The sequence below is a fragment of the Quercus robur genome, chromosome 11, assembly GCF_932294415.1.
Source record: "Quercus robur chromosome 11, dhQueRobu3.1, whole genome shotgun sequence".
NCBI lineage: Eukaryota > Viridiplantae > Streptophyta > Magnoliopsida > Fagales > Fagaceae > Quercus > Quercus robur.
In genome coordinates, this window is record NC_065544.1 from 30,082,562 (window position 1) to 30,090,876 (window position 8,315).

General features: G+C 32.1%; 1 long non-coding RNA gene across 4 annotated transcripts; it reads right to left on the reverse strand.

Moving 5' to 3' along the window:
• Window positions 1–2,845: 2,845 nt before the first annotated feature.
• On the reverse strand, window positions 2,846–7,892 carry LOC126707090 (uncharacterized). 4 transcript variants are annotated; one of them, XR_007648809.1, is made up of 4 exons: window positions 7,722–7,892; window positions 6,079–6,181; window positions 4,797–4,899; window positions 2,846–3,303 (listed from the first exon to the last, which is right to left on the reverse strand). It is a non-coding gene; the product is annotated as an uncharacterized LOC126707090 (long non-coding RNA). The 4 variants fall into 4 exon arrangements; XR_007648808.1 differs by lacking the exon at window positions 7,722–7,892 and adding an exon at window positions 7,288–7,714 and having other exon boundaries at window positions 6,079–7,144; XR_007648807.1 differs by lacking the exon at window positions 7,722–7,892 and adding an exon at window positions 7,288–7,689.
• Between the last annotated feature and the right edge of the window lie 423 nt (window positions 7,893–8,315).

Sequence of the window (8,315 nt, forward strand, 5' to 3'; positions counted from 1 at the left end):
GGTGAAACAAGATAAGGTCATCAACCCAGCATTTATAGATTGCTAGTCTTATCTTCCTACAACTTCAGAAACCACCATGAGAAGCAAATGCAAGCAAAACATGTAAAATCACAAGAAACAGCCCCTAATTGTTAACAAAGCTAAGTCAAGGGCATTCCTGATCTGAAACAATTAATTACTAAATAAACTTCTAAAAATATATTTATTTGGTACATGTCAAAACTCAATTAAGGGTTAGAAATTACCGGTTTAATTAACTTGGCAAACAAATTTAATACTCAATTCTTGCGGTGGTTGGTCCTAAGCAGCTAGTCGGAATTGTTAATATCCTATGCTGGTGTGATTTTGAGCATTTTAGGTTTAGACATGGCAAACCACAGTGATTATTTTGTTTTTACTAATAAGTTACGCCCCACCTGATGGGTCTTGAACACATGTCCTTAGCTTCCACCTTGATCTTATAAGGGGAAGAGGCATCATTAAAGACTTAAATTCAGAGCTTGTTGACACACACAAACACACACCAAAAAAAAAAAAAAACCCCTAAAAGCTAATTCTTAAAGCAAGTGATTTCCAAGCTAGAAAGTTCCAAGTTCCAAACTTTGAACAAAAGGAATTGTTGTCTCTCACCCACATAAACCCCCATTGGGATAGAATTTGACACCTGCGATTGGGCATAAACAATCCCACAAAGCCAAAGAAAAAAGCTAGTATTTGCAAATGATTGGCGGTTGGCACTAAAATTAAAAATTGTGTAAAAAAAAAAATAGAGCCAGAAAACTAGCATGTCAACCTCAAGAATAAAAGTTTAGAGTATTAGTATTGGTAGAGGCAAATAGGTAAGCAACTAAATATAACAAAAGTAGAACAAAAGGCTAATGCATCAGTGGAACAAAAACCATATTTTTTTGCTGTTGAGCTACAATGCACAGCCAAAGATGGCCTTGCATTGTAACTAAGATGGTAATATATATATATATATATATATATATATTTTTTTTTTTATTAAAAGACGTTATTTTATTGTGTTGGTTGTGGTGATTGTTGTTTATTGCAGTAGATATATTATTTTATTGTATTGTTTATATTATTTTATTGTGTTAAATGCTAAAATAAAACAACTGTTGTTGGATGTTTTGTAAAGTGAGGTGGAAAAATAGTTAAAGTAATTTGTTGTGGTGTCAAATTGCTAAATTTTTGTCACCACCAATGCTAATACTCTTATTTAAGCTCCAAAAAACCCTAGATTCAACACCAAACAAAAATAAATAAATAACCCACAAAATTAAACATGAAATATCCCAAATATGAATTCAGAGCCACTTGAATTCATAACTTGACGAGCTAAAAATCCTCCATCACAACACAAAACACAACCAGTATTATTATTATAAGTTTCTTAAAAATAAAAAGTAATATTATTATTAAAAAAAAAAAAAAAAAACCCAAAAAAGAAATGTTGGGACTTGGGAGCCTCATAGACACAGTGGTGCTTTCTCTAAAACTACCAAATGGGCATACTCTATTCTAATTTTTAAGACTATGAACCCAAACATACAAACAAACAAACAATTAGAATATAGATCCTGGATTCGAAATCTCTCGCCAACATCTTGGGGTCACCCTTATAGGATTCTTCCCAGTAATTACTTGGGAATGAGGGGACTGCACACACCTAAAGAGAGTAATGAAATACTCAAAGATATCTTAATATCCTCATTTGTCAAGAAAAAGAATGAAGAGTACCACACATTATAGCTACAAAAAAACAAAACCCATTCTCACAAACAAATCTTTCAATCTCATGTGCTTGTTGTCCCCAGTCCTGCCAACCTTAAAATTCATTCAATCAATCAAGCCCATCTTGTATTCACCAAAATTTAAATCCTTCCCTCATTATGGACTATGCATCTATAACCCATTGTATTAATTTAGACCTATACACCTTGTAAAGGAAAAACCCAACTCAACAAATTAAAAAATATATAAATTAATGTTTTTATTGAAAATAAAATGAATTAAAAGGGAGTCATGTATGAGAAATAAGTGTAAAAGGGAGGGCTAAAATGGGGAAGAAAAAAAAATTAAACCCATTTCCATTGGTCTCTCTCTAGTGACAAACTTTTTTCCCCCTTCCAGGAAGGGAACTAGTGTCAAACTTTGATTAGTAATAATTGAATTAAAAGTAAATAAACAAATAAAATTAATATTTGTATTGAAAAAAGAAAGAAAAAAAAAGGGAGGGGGGGGGGGGGGGCGGTGGGGTCACGAATGAGAAATAAATGTAAAGGGAAGGGGCAAAATGGGAAAAAACTAAACATATTTTACTTTTTTTTTTTTAATAAGAAAACATATTTTACTTGAAACATATTCAAAGGTTTTGTACCTTTGGTGTTTTATTTGAAAAAATTTACTTATCATACCAAAAACTTGAAAACATTTCACTGAAATTATTTTACATATAAATTTTTTTACCTATACAACATTTTATGTTTGAAAATATTTTACTTTAAAACAAAGGGAGCGTAAAATTAAAAGTATAAAAGGTATTTACTTCCCATCATTGAGAACTAATTTTAATCTATAACCAAACTAAATATGTATCCTCCTTCCAAATATTATGTAAATTTTTAATTTTAACAATCAATTTTTAATGTCATTTAGGTAATATTCTCCATAATGTTACATTGATTAATTGTCTCATAAGAGGTTACATTAGTTACATAATGTACGCTTGAAGAAATTGACATTAAGCAGGGAAGAGAACATTATGTAAAACTAGTACACTTGATCTATTTATAAATATATAGCTTGAAGAAATTGACATTAAGCAGGGAAGAGAACATTATGAAAAACTAGTACATATATAGCTTGAAGAAGATGACATTAGGCAGGAGAGAATGATATGTGTAGTAAGAACATCTCCCTCCCTGCGAATGTAAAGCTAGTACACTTGATTTATTTATAAAAATACAATGGACAATTGTATTGGTACATGAATAGCTAGACATAAATAACCATGCTAGACTTTGACCTATTGTCGAGGCAAATTTGTTGTTGGGATAAACGTAACTCAGGTTGGTTACATTTCTGACGTGGATGGAAGAATAAAATTTTTTGAGATTTTGAATTTGGTTTGATCTCTCCTTCCAAAGTTTTTAAACCTCATCACATTACAGTTTGATGCGCTTCCACAAGTTTCCCGGGTTTATCGTGCCTTTTAGAGTCTCAAAAACCTTGTCTGTCGTAAAGCTACATTTGCCATCCCTTATACTCAAGACCATGATATTGGGATAATTTGTTCTGGACAGGGAAGAAAAAATATTAGTATCAAGGTGTTAGCTATAAGAAATTTTATAGCTCAAGTGCTAAGAAAAGGGGGTGGGGGGGGGGAATCATGGATTAGATGGAAAGGATGAAGAAGCAGTAGAATGGTTAAGTAACAAAATATATCAAATTAATATAGAAATGGGGCCATATGCAGCTAGTCTAGTAAACAATTTTAGAATTGGAGTTTTATACTGTAAAGGTGAGATGAAGCATAACAGAATGACAATTTAAAATTTATAGTAATGTGATGTAGCTTTTGCAGTACCAGAAAACAAGAAAGTAGATGTAGCTTTTCTTATTGGTATCTTTCACCCTCTGGTAGCTTAGTCTGATTTGAACAAAAAACCTATGCAAACCCATCCTTCTATCTATCAGACTAGTTCTGTTTATGACTTGTTTGTGTATCTTGCACTTTCTCTAGAGGGAAAAAAGATTACAAAAAAAAAAAAACAAAACAAAACAATAACCAGGTCCCCTTACAATTCAACCTTTTCCTTTGTTATAATTTTGAGAAACAAATACACACACAAGAAATGAAAAAAAATTATAACCCAATTGATAAATAAATACATAGATGAATAATTTAGTACCTCTTAAGATTTAAAGTTATTTTTGCTAAGCTTCAAATAAGCTCAAGACTCTATTAAGAAAAATAAATTAAGGAGTTGAATGCTTAAGTGAGAATGTGAGCTTATAGAGTATATTGGTGGTGGAATCTTAAAAAAAGGTGGGGGTGCATGTGGAAGGCAAGTAGCTTGAAAGGATGAGAATTTTAAGCTATAGATGGAAGGTTGAAAATTGAAGAAGTATAGCCAATGACCTAATGTGAGGGAGTTTCAACTTTCAGTAGCAAAGACTAAGAATAAATGAGTGAAAATAGCAATTTTTAAATATTTTTATCTCAATATCTAATATAGTTCTGCCCAAATTTTAATAATTCAATGGCGGTCAAAGTTTCACAAAGGTGTGAGTTCCTTTTCTTATGAAGACTGATCACACGATTCAAACTCACTACCATATATGGTGGGGGAATGAGGTTCTAACATAAAAACACATCACAAACTACACTCAAAGGTCATGGGTAAAAAAAAATCACAAATTCTGAGGTAACAAGTTATTATTGATAGGTTATGTTAGAGATATATATTAGACATATTAGCCCAATGTAATAGGCCCAAGCCCATTCCTGGCTAATATTTAACAGGTTAAAAAAGCAATGTTAATGGTAAACTAAAATAAGAACCATTGAAAACTTGTAACTTAACTGTTGAGCAAAAGGTTGGGTTTGTGACTATGTAGCATTACTCATATAAAATGGGTTATAACATAATAATTAAATTGACACACGCTCTATGACAAAAGGAATCAAAGGAAGAATTAATGAATTTCTAGGTGGCATGCAAATATATATATATATATATATATAAACTGAGAAAGGGACAAGAGGTCTGATAGTAGGAACATACTAATCCCATTCAGGCATCCGTCTACAATTGTTGCGCTAACTTGAAGAGCTATTGTATGCTTGATGCTTCAATGTTAAATGCCTGCTTAGTTTCAGTCTTGTTGCTGAAAAAAACAATTGTATACCAAAATGTCAATAATGGGCAATTATGTTCTTCTATGATAGTATATCTCAATATGGTATTCAATTTATACATACTCACATAATAAATATTCATACAAATATACAATCCAAATCTAATTCATATAATATGGGGGCATTATAATTGGTGTGACTTATCGGAAAAGAACAATATAATAGTTTTTTTTTTTTTTTTTCATATCAAATTGTGACTCCATTGATTGTAAAAGGAGGAGGAGCAATCCCTCTATGAAGCTGAAATATAATGACTTAAAAGTTCAATACTATTGCATACAAGAAACTCTAAAAAAGTTCTTTTGGTTGTCTAATAATTTTGCTTGTTTTTACCTTCAGTGAAAGTCAAGCTAAAAAAGTTCTTTTTGTTGTCTAACATTTTTACTTTTTATTACCTTCAATGAAAGTCATGGTTTTTTATTACCCTAGGCAAAATTATGTCTAAGCAATATGTTAATTGCTTAGAGAAATTTGTGAAAACTTTAGCAATACAAATTTACTTAGAAATTGTTTTTGTATTAATACAGAAATTTGTTCTGTCCTTCCATATTATAAATAAAATAACTGCAGATTCTGTACGTGAAAACTCAGTAAAAATCTTTCCCAATCCTTTACTGTATTATGAATAAAATGTCTTCCTATGGAGGAAACTTTAGTTGTGGCTCCAGCTGCAAGTGCAGCAGTGGCTATAGCCAAACAATACTTCTCATTAAAAAAAAAAAACCCATAAATTTGTGAAACTTTGGTAATAAAAATTTACTATAGAAAAGCGACACTTCTATTTAAAAGAGGGAGGTCTAAGGTGAACCAGTGGAAGGGAGGTTTTAGGGATTGGAGCAGGGCTAACCCTCAAACGTATGGTTCACTATTGCTAACAAAAACACAGAATCTAATGACAAGGATGGATGAGATGGAAAAGAGTTAGTTGTGGTTATTGTAGGTCTTAGGTTCAATTCTTACTATCAGAAAACGGATGTGTTTTGAGTCTGTGTTCACACGCGTGCATGCATGCAATGATGATGATGATGATCATCATCATGAACAGCAACGGAATTGAAATTCAAATTTTGTAGTGATGACAACAATTGGTTCCAACAATATAAGAGCAACAAAAGTGGCACCTAAAGCAGACAAGTATTTAAGCTTACCACAAAAATAGAATCCACATTCAGACAGAATTTGGACATCTGTGAGATCTCTAAACTGATGGAGTACAATCCACCCAAAGAACTGAAAGAAGAAACCTAGTATCTGCAAATGATTGGCACTAAAAATTGTCAATATAGAAATGATATAACAAGCTGATAAGAACTATGCACCTGTCTACTTCTACCACATTCAATTAAAACCTGAAGTTTTGTCAAGTAACACAGCTTTGTTATAGGAAGTATGCATGCACATGTACGAGCTAATGGTCTTATATTTCATATTAATACATTCTGAAATCCTCACAATATTGACTGACTAAGTCAAAAAATTAGAATAAATTCACAGAATTATTAGATTTTCAACACAATAATAAGCACAAAAATAGCTACCATTGTAGATTATAATAAAGTAAAATCATTTAGATATCTTGCTGATCATTACAAATAAAATCATTAACAAACAGAGTACAAAATGAAAATTTATTGGAGATGACAAAGCCCTACCTAAGAGATCAGGATTGACAGATTAATTTTCGTCCAACAGTTGTTCATATCAATGAACTTTGACATATGATCAAACTGATTGGAATATCAGTTAATAAAAGTTGTTTGGCTTGAAAATAATAGGGGCAATTTTTTTCGTACTGCAGATGGTCACAAAAGGCTCTATCCATCTCAAGGAGAATCTCACCATAACCATATCTAAGAATGAATATAATAGGGGTAATTTTCGTAGGCAGCCCATATTTGGAATGCATTACAACAAAGCTAAGTCAAGGGAATTCTTAATCTGAAACAATTAGTTACTAAATAAACTTCTAAAAATATATCTATCTGGTATTATTTTAAACTCAATTAAGTCATCTATGATGGGAATTTGACTCTCAATGTTAAAGGAAAAAATAATAATGAATTGATTAAGTTTCCATAAAAGGTAAACCGGAAGTTGAAAAGTTAAACACAGTAGACTTGAAATTTAGACAAAAAGGAATATTTGTCTCTCCAAAGTCCAAAAAACCCCCCACTTAAACCCCCCATTGGGACAGAATTTTGACACTTGTGAGATCTGTAAACAAGCAAAACAAACTGATTGGATATAAGCAATCCCACAAAGCCAAAGAAGAAACCAAGTATCTGCAAATGATTGGCACTAAAATGAAAAATTGTCAATAGAGAAATGAAATAACAAATTGATAACAAGTATTGCACCTGCCTACTTCTACCATAATCCATTAAAACCTGAAGCTTTGTCAAGTAGCACAGTACAGCCTTGTTGAAGCAATTTCGAAGCAATTTTTACTTCAGGACATTGTAACAAGATGGTGTAACACAAAAAGAGAGCCAGAAAACAAGCATATCAGCCTCAAGAGATAAAAGCCTTAACCTTTAAGCTCCCAAAAACCCAGATTCAGCACCAAACAAAAAAGTACCAATACCCACAAAAATTAAACATGAAATATCTAACATATGAATACAGAGACAGAATTCATTCAAGATCAGCTCTAAACTTAACACAAAGAGCTTAAAAACTTCCATCACAACATAAAATACAATCAGTAATATTATTATTTAAAAAAAAAAAAAAAAAAAAAGCAAATATTGGTGAGAGACTAAGATGGAAGTAGTAGTTTATATATATATACACTAGAAAAAGCCGAAAAAGAAATGTTGGGAAGCTTCACAGTCATAGAGTGGTGCTCTTGGACATATCCATAACATTGCACTACCAAATTGGCCTCTGAAGGCTGAAACCACCATTGGCATACTCTACTTTAAAACTCTCTTACCCCAAACAAACAAAAACAATTAGCCAAAAAAAAAAAAAAAAATCATTGTGACACTAACTTGACAAACGAATCCCTGCATAAAACATTACACATACATTTCATCTTTTCATGGGCTTGTTGTCCCGGCCCATCCAACCTTGAAATTCTTTCAATCAAGCCCATCTTGTATTCATCAATATTATGGACTATGGAACTATTTAACCCATTGGATTAGAGATTAGAACCCATCACCCCCAATGGAAAAACCCATCATCCCCATCTTCCCCATTCCCGCCAACACTAACTCTGTTTGTTCAATCAATCCTCTGTTCCTCTCTCTCTCAAAATCAAATAAAACCTATTTCCATTGTAATCTCTCTCTCTCTCTCTCTCTCTCTCTCTCTCTCTCGACCCTACACTTTCTTTTTTCGACTCTTTCTCTCTCTGGTTATCAACAAGTAGTCACAGACT